Source organism: Petaurus breviceps, unplaced genomic scaffold, assembly GCF_028583685.1.
Source record: "Petaurus breviceps papuanus isolate PSGF00001 unplaced genomic scaffold, PetGlider_PUasm1.0 172, whole genome shotgun sequence".
Lineage (NCBI taxonomy): Eukaryota > Metazoa > Chordata > Mammalia > Diprotodontia > Petauridae > Petaurus > Petaurus breviceps.
In genome coordinates this window covers 4,281,623-4,298,093 of record NW_027185755.1, presented here as the reverse complement: position 1 = coordinate 4,298,093, position 16,471 = coordinate 4,281,623, and the positions used below count along the sequence as shown (strand labels likewise).

The window sequence follows — 16,471 nt, the reverse complement described above, 5'->3', positions numbered from 1 at the left end:
TCTACTCTGATATTTTGTGATTTTGTGACAACTGATTCAGTTGTACCCAACTGAAAGCCAACCTGTCCTCCTTTTTAAAATCTAATTCCAGGCCTAACAATCATCTTTCTACAAGTACTCTACTGATAGACTGGAGGTGAGGCTGGGAGAAGGAGTCATGGATATATAGTAGTTCTGAAAAAGATCTGATGGCTTGAGTGGACCACAAGCTCAATATGAGTCAGCAGTGTGAGGCAAAAGCCAAAAAAGCTAATGCCAACTTGGGCATTAGAGGTGAAGCTTCCAGGAATAGTGAGGTGAGAGTTCTCCTGTACTGCTTCATCTCACTAGGCCCTACCATCCTCTCTAGCTACCGTGTTTCCCCGAAAATAAGCCCTCCCCTTACTGTGTAAGATTCCTCTAAAATAAGCCCTCCCCCGAAAATAAGCCCTATTGAGATTGCTACTGTAGTGAAGGTGATCCCCTGCGCTACACGCTACATTACGGTACCCTCTGTATGCACTGTCCCTCCCCCCCCCAGTGAAATTCACGCCTCGCTCCAAGCTGCATCCAATCAGAGCTGCAGCAGTGAGCGAGTCATCCTGTTCTTTCCCAGTGATTTGCTTGCTGGCGCGATTGAGAGCAGTGCCTCGGAGGAGAGCTGAGGCAGCACAACATAAGCCCTCCCCTGAAAATAAGCCCTCTGGTGTTTTTCTTTCCAAAAAAATAATAAGACAGTGTCTTATTATTGGGGAAACACGGTAGCATCTTCTCTCTATCCCCTTTCTCAACCAAGATCCTTGAAAAGGCCTCCCCTTCTCTGCTTCTTCTTCTCTCACTCACTCCTTATGACCTCATCACTCAATGGAGATTGCTCCTTCCATATCTACCAATGTTCTCTTAACTGGCACTCTGAACTCTCTGGACACCTCTCTCCTCCTAGACTCATTTTCTTCTGTGAGTTTTCATGACATCTGGGTACCCTGGTTATCCTCCTATGAAGAGAACAGATAGAAGATGGGTACAGTAGGGGCTGGTGAAGGTTTTTATTTTCTAAATTTGCTTTGGTTCTAAATTTTAGGATCCAGGATACTTGGATACCTTTGAAGATAATAGGGAAGGAACCAGTAGATAAGGAGAGGTTGAAAATTCAAGAGAGTGATATTTGAGGATTCAATCTACTGAAGAAGATGGGAAGGGATGAAATCAAAGGCATATCCCTTGGCAAGGAGAAGAGTCACCTCTTTGACAAAAGACCCAGAGAAAGGAAGAGAGCATAAAAGACCTTGTCAAGAAGAAAAAGGGAAAAGAGAAATTCATGTAGAATAATCTCAATTTTCTCAGTAAAGTAAGAGATGGGATCCTTAGCTGAGAAGGAATATGGAGGAGAAGGTATAGGAGGCTTGAGGAGGATGTGAAAATGTCAAATATCTTCTGTGGGGAATGAGAGAATCAAGTAGGAAGGAATAAAGGGACTGCCTTTTGGGGGTGAGTGCCCAGTTGATGTCCAAGAAGGTGAATTTGAAATGTGCTCATTCAGCTCAATTGTGAGACTTCTTCCATTTGTGCTCAGACCTGTAAATAGCAGGAATGTAAGAGGATTGAGGTCAACAATTAGTATCTTGGTAAGAGTGTCAGCTTGGGAGTCGGAGGAGTAGAATTCCAATCCCACCTCTAACACCTAATATTTGTGTGACCTTGGGCAAGTCATTAAATCTCCCTTCTTCATCTATAAAATGAGAGTGTTATACTAATTCTTTTCTGAAGTCCCCTAACCTTCTCTAAATCTAGAATCCTATTTATTATTCCTCTTTCTTCCACACCTTTGCCCCTCCCCCAAAACCCACTGTGGTTATAAAAATATCTGTGCCCCGAGGAATCCAAGGTTCTCAAAGCATTCCATCTGGACAATACTGTAGGAGGGTTTCCCTGGGGAACAAAAAAGCTGTGATTTCAAAATTTTGGAATGGAAAGCAGTGAAAAGCAAATTCCAGAGAGCTGAAGGCTGGTGATAGCCTTTGTGATGAAAATGAGAGTGAAAGTGTTAGTTGGAGACTTTTTTTTTTCCAAGGTGGAAGGCAGGGCAATTGGGGCTAAGTGACTTGCCCAAGGTCAAACAGCTAGTTTTTTGGGTTAAGTGTCCGAAGTCACATTTGAAATCAGGTCGTCCTGACTCCAGGGCTGGTGCTCTATACACTGCACCACCTAGCTGCCCCAGAGACTTTTTCAAATTACTTCAGACTCCAGCTAGGGCAGCATGACACCAACTCATCTATTATTGTTGTTTGTTTGCTTGTCCTTAGTTCTTGAAGAAGGTGACTTCAGGGAGGTGATGTCATTACATGCAAGTGAATTGGATTTAAGTGAGGGAGGGCTGTGTGAAGTCACCAGCCTCACTTTCTTCTTTGGAGACACCTGGGTCCAGTGGCAAGATATAGATCAAAACAACTGGAGATGGCCCTGGATGCAGTGTAGACCTTGGTCTTTCTAAACTAAGGCAGGCCTGCACAACATATGGGCTTCGGGCCACTTGCTGTCCACCAAAGGATTTCAGGCAGCCCACCACTGCTCACTTCTCTGGTTTGTCACATGACCCAAGGCCACCAACCATTGTCTGTTTGTCTCTAGTTAGCTTTACTTGGAAAGTGAGCTGCTAAAAATCTATATGCAGCCTGGAGAAGTTTAGTCTATTTTAATTTTGGCCCCTACCTACTGCCAAGTTGTGTAGGTCTGAGCTTGGTCTTTAACAGGTCTCAGCTTGATTGAGGCAATGCCCATTCAGTGATTTAGGCTAGGTAAGAAATGAGGCAGAGAATGGCCTCTTAAAAAAGTTTGATCTGGGAGAGGAAGACCCTCAGAGTTTCTGCCTAAAATTGCTATTTACATTCATTCTGAGCCAATCAGGGCCCAAACAATGGCCAAGTAGGGCTTGGCCTGGCACCTATTGTTGACCAATCAATGAGAGCCAGTGGGGAGGCCAGGAACAAGCTACCCTTCTAATAGGCCCTTGTTTGGGACCTTAACTCCAACTTTTCTCTACATTGTAGAAGGTTGAGATGGTCCATTAACACCTACTTGAGCCTTTGTCCCTGATGTTTGCCTCAGTCAAACTGAAACCTGTTAAAGACCTTAGTCTAAAAAGGTCAAGGTCTCACACTGCATTGGGTCCATCTATAATCGTCCTGTTCTGTATCCCCACACTGGACCCAGATGACTCTGGAGGATAGAGTGAGGCTGGTGACTTTGCACAACCCTTCTGAGACATTTTGATGGGATGGAAGTTCAAGATCGATTACCCAGATAATTTGTGCCAAGAAGGCAGGATCCTAATAATATTTAAGTTGATCTGCTAAAGTCTCACCTTAAGTGCCTATCTGTCATTTTCATTTCTGGGTCTGTTCGTTTCAAGTTTCTTAACTAAGCTAAGGGCTTTTGCTATTTTGCATGTAGGGATGCTGATAGCAACTTTATGACAAGTAAGTCTCATCAGAAGAGTCCTGCCCCCTGGTGTTTATGGGAGGCTTTTCTTCAGAAGACTGAAAAGCCAGTTCATGGAATGATAATCAATGATATTAATCGAGTATTTTACAGACTTCAGCTCATTTGAGTCTCACATCAGTACTTTGAATTAAGTATTGCAGGTACAACTGTTCCCATTTTACAGATGAGGTTGCCCGAGCTTAGAGAGATTAAGTGACTTAAACCCAGGATGTCACAATCAAGACTCAAACCCAGGTTCTTCCCCACCCACACCCTCCCAACTCCCAGTCCAGTGCTCTTTTCTCTGTCATAATACCATTGGTGGCTTCTTTCCCCCACTTAACTAGAGAAGGGTATGCCCCTAGTGCCTCGGGGCACCAAATTTAGCCTTGAAGCCCTTCAGTGACATAAAACCAGCTAAGCTCAGCACCAAGCTAGCAAGAATAATTAGTTAAATAGGAAGTTGCCTGACTGAGAAGGGTGAGCACCCCCTCCCTTCCTCTCACCCCCATCTTGCCCTTTGCCACATCTCCAGCAGGGCTGGTACTTCTTTCTTTCCCTGAAAGGATGCTTTTGACCAGCCATATCCCTGATGGCCCCCCACCCCCCTTCATGCTACTTGCCCCAGCATGTTTATGGCTCTCACCCCAGTGCAAGAATTCCTGATTATAGCTCTGCATTGGACAAATCAGAAATCAAATACAGTGAGCATTATAATTTCCCAGAGCTTACACAGTGAGTTAGTGGTGTGGGTCCCCATGGTCATTGTACTCATCACTTAACTTAAGGGAAGGAGAGGAGGAAAATGGTAGGAACTCAGTTGACATCTGTACACTAGCATTTATTAAAAGCCTACAATGTTCTGGGCACTGTGCTAAGTGCAGGGGATAGGTAAAAAAAGAAGAACTCTACCCTTCAGCCCTCCACCCCCTCCCCCATCTCCCTATTACCACCACCCTCACAAAAAGTCCCTGCCCTCAAGGAGCCACCCCCTCAAGGAGCTCACAATCTGTTCTTGACAATAGAATGCATGAGAAACCTGTAGGTTTTCCTTCCAATTCATGCCATTCTGTCTGGTGTTTTTGGTTCTTTTGGTGGGTTTCATTCCTCTTACTCCCTGTGCGACCTTGGGTGAGTCCCAGCCTCTCCAGGCTTCGTGAGGAAATTGGACTAGATCAGGGCTTCTTAAACTTTTTCTACTCTCAACCCCCTTTTTGAGTTTCAGCAGCATTCATTGGCATTGTGTGACCTGAGGGAGGGCATGCACAGTACAAAGTGTGCATGCTTTGTGTTGGGAAACCAGGCTACAGTGAAGTTGCTGCAACATGGGCAAGGGCTGCCAGAAACACCTTGGATTCATTAGGCATTTGATTCTGAATTAATTTTTGGTTGTTGCCCCTTAGAAACCTTTTACTGTTGCCAATTTTTTTGACCCCATATGGAGTTGAAACCCACAGCCTAAGAAGTGCTGGACTAGATGACCCCCAACAAAGTTGGGTGGCACAGTGGATAGATCACTAGGCTTGGAATCAGGAAGACTTATCTTTCTGACTTCAAATCTGGCCTCAGACACTTATTAGCTGTGTGACCCTGGCCAAGTCACTTAACCTTCTTTACCTCAGTTTCCTTGTCTGTAATATAATCTAGAGAAGGAAATGGCAAACCACTGCAGTATCTATGCTAAGAAAGTCCCAAATAGGGTCATGAAGAGTTGAACACAACTCCAGTCCTAAATCTAGGATCCTATTACCAGGGAGCACCCAGCTCTAAAAAAAACTAGTAGTACTGTTAGGGGGGAAGGGAAGGAGGAGAGAGAGAGGCACAGACAGACAGATAGACACAGAAAGACTTCCAAATTAAAGATTTGACTCTTCCAAAAAAAAATCTACCCCCGCCCCAAAACAAAAAACCTTACAAAAACAAGACCAAGCAACTCCCTAGCTAGAGAGAAATGACAAAGAAAGGTTCATAAAAATAAGGGACGTCATGGCTAAATTTAGGAATGACCGCAAAGATCGTCAACCTGAGTAATCAAGCAGCCTTTTGTAAAAAGGCCAAAGCCCCTACAACAACAGGAAGAAGGAATACCTTCTTCCCTCATGCCCTTTTTCCATGAGCTATTTTGTGTCAGGATGCAGTTTAAATGCCCCTGCAATTTGACATATACACACAGAGCTTCCTTCATTGCAGCTGCCAGTATAGTGTACCGCCTTACTGATCAATGCTAAACTGGGGTGATAAAGGCATCCAGGGCCACTCACCCATGCCAAGGACTGAATGGGTGCCACCATCATAGCCATGCTTTTCATATTCCCTGTGACAGTCAAAGAGAAGACAACACCAAGCAGGTCCTATAATAGTAAGGGAATTTGAAGATCCCCTTGTATTGGCAAGTAAACTGGTACTTAGCACTTAGTTTCAAGTTAATTATATCAAGCCTCTGTTAAGAAACAGAAGGTATGAACCCCTGTTGCTGATGTAACAGGAAGGGGTGGAACAGGGAAGAGCTAATACCATGTATAGGGAGAGGCCCAGGCTGGAGAGAAGAGAGATTTTGAGAACAGAACTTGTGGTGGCAGAGCTTCTTGCAGAACCAGCTGGAACTTCAAGGAGAAAGTGATTTTGATTTTGAGAACAGAGCTTATGTAATGGCAATGTAATTTGAATTTGAAGATCCCTTTGTGTTGGCAAAGGTAGCAGGTACTTAGCACTTAGTAACTGATCAAGCCTCTGTTGGGAAAACAGAAGCTATGAACTCCTGTCCCTTGTTACTGATGTAGCAGGAAGGGGTTGGCTGAAATATGAAGCCAATGCTGTGTGTATATAAGGAAAAGCCCTAGGAAGGGACAGTCAGAATTTCTTGGGACCAGCATCTGGTGGCAGAGCAGCTACAGAAGAGAGAATAGAGAACTGAGCCAGAATTTCCCGTGAACTTGTGGTGGTGGAACTTCTGAACAGGAGCCCAGGTGACTGACGAAGCATGATTGGGATGCTGACTTTGTCTGTTTGTGGCTTGGTTGAGCCTTGAATTTCCTGGAGCAGAAATTGTGAAGGATCTGACATGGACTGGACCCTATGAACTTCCATGTGGATCAGGACCTACCCAGAGAACTGGACAAGGAACTGGGATCTGTCTACCATTGAACCCAGGTGACAGTCTAGTGGATCCAGGTAGAATCTGGGACCATGAAAGGGGATCCAGGGAATTTGAGAACAGGCCCCAAGTCAAGATGAAAAGACCTTTCCCTGGGTACTGAGTAAAGATGAAATTGTAGTTTACTAGTGACCTAGGGATGGAGGGATTGTGTATGATACTTAGTAATTGATTGCTGAATAAGTGACTGATTGAGTTAATACTATGCCCCATGAGTGGAAGACTTTGACTATTGTACTTTGAGACTGTATTGTGATCTTACTTAGTAATTGATTGTTGAATAAGTGACTGAGTTAACTTAAGACTTTGCCCCATGAGTGGAAGACTTTGACTATTGTACTTTGAGATGATTGTTCTTTGTTCTAAATATTGTGACCACTTAGGTGAAAACTATGTGACCATTTTAATGATAAGCTGTTGTGCTGTGATAAGTTGTAATATTGTGAATGCTGTATCTTGATTTTCTGTGAATGTTTTGCTTTGATTTGTTATGAAATAGAGTGTTCACTATACTGTGTAATCAGAACCTTAAAAGCTGTTCACAGTAGCATTCTTCTGGAAAACAGCTTGTGCATGGCATTACAGCTTATGGTGGTGGAGCTTCTGAGAACCAGCTGGAGCCGCCGAAGACTTCTGAGGGCCAGTTGGAGCTGGCAAAGGAAGCATGACTGTGGTGTTGGTACTTTTTCTGTCTGATTTGGGTTTATGTTGATTTAACAGGCAGAAAGTGATTTTGATAAGGGTGCCAGCAATGTGCATGGATGCTATTGTGGCCTTGTTAATCGTTGTCTCCCCAGGAACAGAAACTGTGAAGAACTTGAGGTGTATTAGAAACCGTGAGCTTCAATATGGAATGGGATTGGACAAGGACCTGGGAGCTGCCTGCCTTTGAACCCAGGTGACAGTTTGGTGGATTCAGGTAGGAGCTGGGACCATGTAAGATGAACCATGGAAGCTAAAAGCCTGCCTGGAGTCAAGATGAAAAGACCTCTCCTTGGGTATTTAATGCTGACTGATGAAATTGTAACCTACTTGTGACCTCAGGGTGAATGGCCTTTGTACTTTCCATTACCCCTTAAGAGGGTACTGAGTAGTGACTGATGATATTGTAACTTAATTGCACCCCATGGGTAGAGGACTTTGACCTTTGTACTTTGTGATTGAATTAAGGATTTACTAAATGAATGTTATCATTTGCTTAAAACTATGTGACCACTTTGGTGAAAACTATGTGGCTATATTAATGATAAGTTGTGAAGTTATAACATTCTGAATGCTGTAGTTTGTTTACTATGAATGTTTTGTCTTAGGTTGTTACTTAATAAACAGAGAGTTTACTACATTGTGTAATCAGAATCTTGAAGCTGTTCATAGCAGCAGTCCTCTGGAAAGGTGCTAGTGCTTGGATTTACAGGTCCCCAATAAATGTATTTTAAAAAGGAGAGCTCTTCTGATATGGGTAATTAAAACTATTCCCAAAACCTTTCCCAGTAGTCCTGAATCTTTCCTCACAATCCCCTACTCCTCCCCCCCCCCAGTTTTTATTCATGTTCCTGATAGAGAGCAGAGTTGTCAGGTATGAATGGCCAAACTGGATATTGCTGTGTGATTTCTAGTTCTCAGTGCTATGGAGAGCTTCAAGAATGTGGTTTCTAAATTAGTCCAGTAATCAGAGAGAAGTTACAGGGAGCTCATTGGGACAGCCTGGCTCCCCCTTTCCTCCAGATGTTTAACACTAGAAAGACCAAGTGCATGAATTGATGCAAAAAAAAAATTATACTTTTACTTAGAAAGAAAAATTTTCTTATCTCTATTTTTCTTTGCCTTATGGATAAAAAATACACTACAAAAGAAAAATTCACTGCATCTTTAATGCAGCTTGACCTTTCAAGGTATTTAACTGGCCACAGCTCTAATAAACTAGAGTTCTCTGATAATACTTCTTAGTTTATATACACATAGCAGGTGCTTAATAAAGACTGATTGAATTCTTGGTGTTGGAGAAATAAAAAGTACTTTCCTCCTAACTCCCAGGACAGCCCATTAAGGCCTTATCCTCTGTGCATAGAACACAGTAAGAGCAAGACTTTACCCTTGGCTCAGAGGCAGAGCTAGTAACAAAAGACAGAAGGAGGTCAATTAAGGAAAAAGATCTTTGCATCACATATTTCCGATAAGGATCTAATTTCTAAGAAACAAACAATGGCAAAATCATCAGAGGAACTTAATTTACCCAGAATTTGTTATTTTAAAAGATCCAACAAAATTCTCATATTTTATTTTTTAAAATAAAGAGTAAGCAAAAGTTACAACTTTTCTCTTCCTCTGTATGAGATAGTCACTAGCTGTTTCCCACCTCCCTGAACTGGTGTGAAGCCCCCAGGAATAGCATAGATGTCAATGTGTGTATGGATATATAAACATATATATGGGTGGGAGTGTTTGGGTGTGGGGATGGTATGTATATGGGTGTGGGTGTGTGGTGACAGACAGACAGACAGACAGACAGACAGATAGATGGATGGATGGGTAGATAAATGGATAGATAGATGCATGGATAAGTGGATGAATAGATGGATATATAGAAAGATAGATAAATGGATGCATGGATGGATGAATAGATAGACAGACAGATGGACAGACAGAAAATAATTTCAACTCAAATGCAAACACCCATCACCAGTATCTGGGGTTAGGAACTAAAGTGCACTAGGTGCAGTACCATCAACTTCCACCAGTAATGGTGGCCTCTGTCCTGTGCAAAATGTAAATTTGTTTTATAAATCTTTTCAACAAAGGAAAAAGGAAAAAAAACAATGACAACAACAGCAGTTAACATTTATATAGTACTTACTATGTGCCAGGCACTTTAAAATTATCATCTCATTGGATCTGCACAACAATCCTGGGAGGTAGATGATATTGTTATTCCCATTTGTAGATGAGGAAACTGAGGCAGACAGAAGTTAAGTGATTTGCTCAGGATCACACAGCTAATGAGTGTCTGAGGCAGGATTTGGACTCAGGTCTTCCTGACTCCAGATCTAGTGCTCTAATGAAAAGATCATTTGAACAGCCCTTCCTATGATGTGAAATTGATTTTAAAAAGAAGAAAAGAAACCTCAGCAAATTAAAAATAACAGATGTAGACATCTACCACATGGTATCAGGTCTAGGGAGGTGGCATGCCTACCCAATACTTTAAATGTAAGCTACAGTACAGATATATTGTATAATTAATTGTAGCATATTGCATATAAATAATTAAATATTAATTATATAGCATATTATATAATTCATTATATAATTGTAGTATGTTAATTATATAATTATACGCTACATTAATTATGTAATATATAATTTCTCATCCATGTCCTTGCAAATATCTTTAAAACAAGACAAGAAGAGATTACCCTGTTACCACATGATAAACACCCACAGTTAGATTCTAAGTAGCAGAATCAACACTCTACCACCTCCTGTCAGTTTGCTGTCCATGATACATTCTCATTTCCCAGATTTCTGTGGATAGTAGATCCATTCTCCGTTAGGGATTTGATTGTTTCCTTTTAGCTGGACAATCTCCTCAATACAGACTCTAACTCTCAGAATCCTCTGCCATTGGTTTGGCTTTCTTTTTTGTCTTCTTTTTGATACTCTCAGGGCCTATATCCATTTATTTGCTAAAACCACCTACTTCACTACTGTAACTTTGTCTTTTTTTCTCCTCCCCTGCCCCTCCTTCTCCCCCTCCATCATCATCATCATCATCATCATCATCTTCTTCTTCTTCTCCTTCTCCTTCTCCTCCTCCTCCTCCTTCCCCCTCTTTTTTGTTTTGCTAACTTCCCATAGGGGGGAAGAGCAAAGACCTAATCCTTTCCCCCTTTCTTCATTCTCATCATCATTACCTACTGCATCCTCTTCATTACTTTCTTCCTCTTCTTCAATCCCTTCTCTATCTCTATCTACATCCTCCTCTACTTCACCACCACTTCCATCACTCTCACTACGTCTTAATTCTCTTCTTCCTCACTGTTATCTTCATCATTCTTTATCAGATGTGTCAGAACTACAGCCCTTGGACATGTGGCCTCTGCCCGATCCTGAGTGTCACCTGAACCGGATTAAAATATAATTTGGAAATATTTAACAAAATAAATAAAAATATAATAGAACACAGCTAATGTTGATTTGTGGTTTGCTAAGTCAATATGTAGCCCATATGTACAGTTTAGTCTCCCCCCATTTTTGTTTGAGTTCTATATCACTTGATCATTCCCTTCACCATGAGCCCCATAATCAATATAATCACTATATTCAGCATCATTCCTCCTCTTCCTCTTCACTCCTCTCTTTTCATTTCTACTTTTGCGTCTTTACCGTATTTATTGCTTCAGCTGGGTATCCTGCTGTTTCCTCCTTTACAGATGAGCATGTCTACATAGCTATCCTTCCAAATCATAAGTGTTTTGTCACCGAGTGTATCTAAGAGACCTTGTTTGGCCATGATCTTTGGATCCAGACCCCATTTTTGAGAATCTTTCTCCATGATTACTTATTCTTAGCCACTATGACATGGTCACAAGTAGAAATTATTGCTGTAATCATCAAAGCAATAGTCAAACAAATGGATTTCCTATTAGTAGTGATGACTACAACCTCCTGATTGGCTTCAATGCCATCTTTATACCAGACAACCCCAAGAAACATGATCTTTGATCCATAGGAGATGGTATTAACTGTACTGTACTTCATGACCATTTGTGGTGTGTCTTCTGCAAAGAACAGATATCCCACCATAGGTAAACCTCATCCTTGTAACCTGTAATGGCATATTGCCATTGATCATTTAACACGTCACTCATAGGTATCATTTGGTCCTTCTCTCCTCCCCTCCCATGACTCCCAAATGGATATGCCAAAGCTCTGGGCATCTGGTCTCTACCTCCCAGTAACAAATCAACAAAGACCCACAGTATCTAAACGTATGCTTCAGCCTCACAGCTCACCCAAAAAATATACAATATTCTTTCAGTGTCATATTCTAACATCTTACTCTCATAAATAGTTCAGATTCAGAACTATGTCTTGACAGCAGCAATGAGAGAGCCTTTTCTGGTGTTCTGGAAAGTTAAATTTCACCCTCCTTGCCATGTGCCCTGCTGAGATTTGACCAAGCTAGAAGTTTGTTCTGTGCTCACAATTAGGTAGTCACTCATGTTTGGGTCCATGATACCATTGTGGCCTGTCTTTTCAACCAAGAGGATTAGCCAGAACCACTCAACTGCCTCATGGGAAGAGGGATTGGAAGGTTTGTTAAGGTTAATGGAACCTGTCCTGATGTAGTATGTGATTTCCCTCTTGAGAGAATTAGATCCAGAAGGAAAGGGAGTATGGTAGATTGTCTTTACGTTTAGTTTATCAATATTCTTTAGTAATAGGGACTACTGAGATGCATCCAATTGAACGACTCTGGATTTGGGTTTGGTGAGGAATTCCACTTTCATCGTGTGGGTCAGTCGCATCACCTAATACTTTGTGGTCCTTTTTCTCTTTGTGCTTTGACACAGTGGCTACTTCAACATCCCACATGTTGGCAGCCACAATTAGTGACCTCCAGTCTATTTTCTCTGGCCGGGTGCAGAAAGAAATGACACCAGAGCTGGTTTTCAAAGGAGGACAAATAAAATAGTCTTCAAATCACATTAAATACCCAGAAGAGAGCTGAAGCCAGCAATCTGGAGGAATAACCATAATGACTGACATTTATATAGCACTTTAAAGTTTGTAGTGTTTTCTAGAGGTTATCTTTTTAACTTTCACAAAAACCCTGTAAGATAGGCACTATAGGTCATTTTGGCCCTGTTTTAAGGCAGTATGGCACAGTGGAAAGAACATTCACTAGCTCTGCAAGAAGACCTGGGATCAAATCTTGCCTTTTATGCTATTGAAGCTAGAGGGGCAGCTAGGGGATGCAGTGGACAGAGAGTTGGGCCTGGAGTCAGGAAGACTCATCTTCCTGAGTTCAGATCTGGCCTCAGACATTTACTAGTTGTGTGACCCTGGTCAAGTCACTTAACCTTATATGCCTCAGTTTCTACATCTGTAAAATGAGCTAGAGAAGGAAATGGCAAAACCACTCCAGCATCTTTGCCAAGAAAACCCCAAATGTGGTCACAAAGAATCACATATAGCTGACAATAACTATACGTATTACCTGTGTGACTTTGAGCAAAGCCAGTTGACATTCCTGGCCCTCAGCTTCCTCATCTGTAAAATGAGGGGGTTGGCCTTATCTAGGCACTGCCAAGGTTCCTTCTAGCTCTAAATCTGTGATTCCTATGTTGCCCCCCTCTTTTTTTTTGAGATTTCATAGACTTTTGCAGTGGAAGAAATCTCAGAGATGCTCCCTAGTCCAACTTTCTCATTTTACAGCTGAGAAAACTCTGAGGAAGGTTTTCCCAGTGGCTTGCTCAAATGTCACACAGCTACTTTGTGTATGACACAAAATTTGACCTCAGATCTTCTTCATTCCAATGCAAGTATCCTTGTCCACCCAAATTCCCCCATTGGAATCTGCAAAGACATCAATCAGCAAAGAGTACAAGAATGGAAAGGATCTGCCCAGAGGTTTCTCTTTCCTCAGATTGTGGGGAAACAGATATTTCTTGTGAATTTCTTTGAATGTAAACCTGATGAGGACACTTCCTGTCTGATGTATTTGAGAATCTCTATATCAGATAATGAAAGTATTTTTTGATGTCATAATCATATTTTGCCTCCCTGCCTGAAATTAAAAACAAAATGTATTTTTGATGGGGGGAGGGATAGGAAAAGGGTTTCTGTAGTGTTTATAGCTTTGGCAGATGTGATTGTCAGGCCAGTTCACAAGATCCATATACCCAGAGTGTAAAAGACACCCTGTTGTAACCAGCAGTCAGAGATGGAGCAACGGGCTCATCCTGACAAGACTGTTTTTCTACATAAAGGAAGTTGGGGGTAAACATTTCTCCCATTCAACCTCTGAGCTCCCCAGGCCACCCCAGCCTCCTTTCTCTTCAGCACCAATGGACTCTTCCCATAAGGAAAATGGGCCTCTTTGGTTGAATAGTTCCCACTACAGGCCCAAGAGGAAACTGTTAATAATTCCAGAAAATGTTTTCATTGTCTCTGACCTGACCTTAACTGCGGGAATCAGGGCTCACAAAGACTAACGATCATGTCTATTGTTTCTAGGACAAAATATAAGGTCCTTGCTTAGCTGGATATTTAAAGCCCTGCACAAGCTGATACCCTCTTCTCTTTTCCTGGCATAGCTCACGGTGTTCACCTAAACATCCTCTATATTCTGGCTAAAATACACGACTAGTGGTAGAAACAGGACCTCAGCACGGCTCTGGCTCCCACCACCTCCGATCCATGTAAAAGGGGACTCTGAACAAACTTTGGAGCTACAGAACCCACAAAATGACACAGAGAAGCTAACCTCCCACCGAGGATAGCCTGGCAGGCTGGTAGGAATCTGCAAGCACAGCGCTCTAGGAGCTGAGCCCAGCCCCACTCCGATGTTTTAGCCCCAAGGTGGGCCTGGCCAGCTGCTGGCTGGAGGGACTCCAGATCACCAGCATCTGTGGTGGTCCAGATTTATCAACACATAGATGCTAAGGACAAAGTGAGAAGTCAGTGCAGTGTGGACCTTGGGACCCAATAGTTGGGAGTGCGTCGGCTTTTGCCCCTGGGGGTAAGAAGCCGCTGAGGACTGCGGCATAGATGCCATGGGGGCAGCTTCAGCTCCTGGTCTGCAGAGTGTAGGGGGACCAAGCAACCAATCTGAGGGGTAATCACTCTTGCTGTAACCTGCTTGGATCTGGATTGCAGTCTAGGGTAGAGGTCCTGGGGTGGGTGACCAACTTGCCAGAGCATGTGGAGGCTTCAGAGAGGGCATCCAACTAATACCTCCAGCAGCTGAGAAAATCCCAGCATTTGGAATGAAGCTCCCCTGTCTGGTGGCAGAGTTGGCAAAAAGTCCAAAAGTCAAGTAATTGAGTGGCAAAATGAGCAGGCAAAGGAAGCAAGCAAACCAAGCAAAGCAATCCAACATTAGACTCCTATTTTGGGGACAAAAATGATCAAAGCATGGAACAGGAGGAAGACAGTGAAGTCAGAATTCCTGCACCAAAAGTTTCAAAGAAAAATACCAGCTAATTACAGGCTGTAGAGGACCTTAAGAAGCAGATAAGAGAAGTGGAGGAAAAATTGGGAAGAGAAATGAGAACAATGCAAGAAAATTACAAGATGAGGGTCAACAGCCTGACTGAGGAAAATAACACCTTAAAAAATAGACTAACTCAAATGGCAAAAGATGCTGAAAAAGCCAATGAGGAGAAGAATACTTTAAAAAACCAAATTTGCCAGATGGAAAAAAGAATCTCAAAAGCTCACTGAGGAGAAGAATCATTCCTTCAGAATTAGACTGGAGCAAATGGAAGCTAATGACTTTATGAGAAATCAAGATGCTATTAAACAGATCCAAACAAATGAAAGAATAGAAGGCAATGTGAAATATCTCATTGGAACAACCACTGACCTGTTAATGGGAATGTAAATTTTTAAGATCTTCCCTGCCCCTAGGCTAAAGTGCACCTGGAGCCTGGGGTAGGAGGCTTGTTTTTCAGTAGATACTTTTTGATTGGCCAGTGGGTCCAGAAGGTTGTTACATTCTCTGAGCCAGGAGCAGGCTTTATAAACCCTGGCTTGAGGCTTTGTTTTGGGACTCACTTTGAGAAGTGTTCTGTGATTTGATGAAACTCTGGGAAGCCATTGTTGAGAGTCCCCTGGCTTTGAAACCCAGATGTTGATTTGGTATGGATGTAATGGTTGGACAGTCTACTTGATCTGTTTCTCTGTCTTGATAATTCTGTCTATGTATTTTGAAGTTCGGGGTGCTGACCTTTCCCCCCTGAACTAGGCAAACGATACATATTTGATTGATTAAAGTAAGCTTGTTAACCCATTTTGAGTTGCTTTCCTTTATCAAAGCAGATCCAAGAACCTGTGTCAGCAGCCACCCTGGGGACGCTGGGGTGCTTGCTGCTTCAGACCTGGAAAATAGATCCAGGAGAGATAATTTAAAAATTATTGGACTACCTGAAAGCAATGATCAAAGAAAGAACCTAGAAATCATCCTCCAAGAAATTCTCAAGGAAAACTGCCCTGATGTTTTAGAACCAGAGGGCAAAATAGAGGTTGAAAGAATCCACCAATCATCTCCTGAAAAAGATCCCAAAAAGAAGACTCCTAGGAATATTATAGCCAGGTGCTGAAATTCCCAGACCAAGGAGAGAATATTACAAGCAGCCAGGAAGAAACAATTTGAATATTGTGGAAACACAATCAGGATAACCCAAGATCTGGCAGCTTCTACACTGAGGGATCGAAGGGCTTGGAATATGATATTCTGGAGGGCAAAGGAGCTGGGATTAAAACCAAGAGTCACCTACCCAGCAAAACTGAGTATCATGTTTCAGGGGAAAATACGGTCATTCAGTGGAATAGAGGACTTTCAAGCATTCTTGATGTAAAAACCAGAGTTGAATAGAAAATTTGACATTCAGATGCAAGAAGCAAGAGAAATATGAGAAGGTAAACAGGGAAAAGAAATCATAAGGAACTTATCAAAGTTGAACTATTAACATTCCTACATGGAAAAATGATAATTGTAACTGATGAAACTTTTCTCAGTACAAAAATAGTTGAAGAGTGTAACCTTGAGCAAGTTACTTAACCCCAATTGCTTTAAAAAAATATTACACACACACACACACACACACACACACACACACACACACACACACA

General features: G+C 42.2%; 1 long non-coding RNA gene and 1 pseudogene across 1 annotated transcript; one reads left to right on the top strand and one right to left on the bottom strand.

The window, feature by feature from the left end:
* Positions 1–5,969: 5,969 nt before the first annotated feature.
* LOC138157451 (uncharacterized) lies at positions 5,970–7,955 on the top strand. Its single transcript, XR_011167400.1, has 2 exons — positions 5,970–6,630; positions 7,411–7,955. It is a non-coding gene; the product is annotated as an uncharacterized lncRNA (long non-coding RNA).
* A 3,014-nt stretch (positions 7,956–10,969) lies between these two features.
* Positions 10,970–12,208, bottom strand: LOC138157539 (H/ACA ribonucleoprotein complex subunit DKC1 pseudogene; annotated as a pseudogene).
* Positions 12,209–16,471: the final 4,263 nt, after the last annotated feature.